The following is a 1,072-nucleotide window of genomic DNA, read 5'->3' as shown; positions in this document are numbered from 1 at the left end:
CACACACACACACACACACACACACACACACACACACACACATACACACACACACACACACACACACACACACGCTCAGCTGCATGAGTCAGCGAGCAGCAGAGTTTTCCACCTCAGCATCAGCAGAGGCAGGAATTCCTCGCCAAGGCTCGGATCGGTCAGAGGAAACTCTGGTTCCTGATTGGCTAACTGTTGGAGTCCAGCTTGTTCCAGAGCCCCGCCTCCTTCTGGAGCAGGAACTTCTCAGATTGGGGTTATGGGCTCTTTCACACAGGTTGGGTTCATGACTCCAGGATCTGTAGAGGATGTGTCTAAACTGATGGAGTTAGAGGTTCTAAAAGTTCTTTCTTTGGGCCAAAACACGATCTAAGAAGTTAAAAAGCTGCTGAACGTTGTTCTGGTGGCTACAGCTGCTCCTGATGGACTTTTAGATCTATGAAAGTTTAACTTAAATCACTTAATCTGTGCTTCTTCAGCTTGTTACACTTTGAAGAAAAGACTAATCTAACCTGCAAATATTTCAATTTATGTCAGTTCATTTCTAGCCACAACTTCTATTCAGTGTATTTCTATAGCTCCAATTCCCATCATGTCATCTCAGGTCACTTTATAGATCCAGATCAACCAGATCATCCAGTCAGATTGATTAACGTTTTCGTTCTAAGGAAAACCAGCTGATTGCATCGACTCATTGACTCTTTTAGGATTCGCTCCTCCTGGATGAGCATTTAGAGATGCATGGTCATCCCTCACACTGACCATGCATGCACCAACAGTGGAGAGGAAAAACTCCCTTTGAACAGGAAGAAACCTCAGTAGAACCAGAACCAGGCTCAGTGTCAGCAACCTTCTGCTAAGGTCAACTGAGCGTTTAAAGAGAACGAAGGAGACGTAGAAAAGGAACATAGAAGCAGGACGCTGTCACAGCTAATAATGATCAGACCAGGTGTAGCAAAAAGCAGAGAGAGCATTAAGTTAGGGGTTGAAGTAGAAAATACAACAGAATGGGAGAATAGAGATAAAATGAAGCTGAATGATGAAAAAGGGGTTCCTATGTCCTCCAGCAGTCTAA

The sequence above is a fragment of the Cyprinodon variegatus genome, unplaced genomic scaffold (assembly GCF_000732505.1).
Source record: "Cyprinodon variegatus isolate N-32 unplaced genomic scaffold, C_variegatus-1.0 Scaffold1349, whole genome shotgun sequence".
Lineage (NCBI taxonomy): Eukaryota > Metazoa > Chordata > Actinopteri > Cyprinodontiformes > Cyprinodontidae > Cyprinodon > Cyprinodon variegatus.
This window is presented reverse-complemented; position numbering follows the sequence as displayed.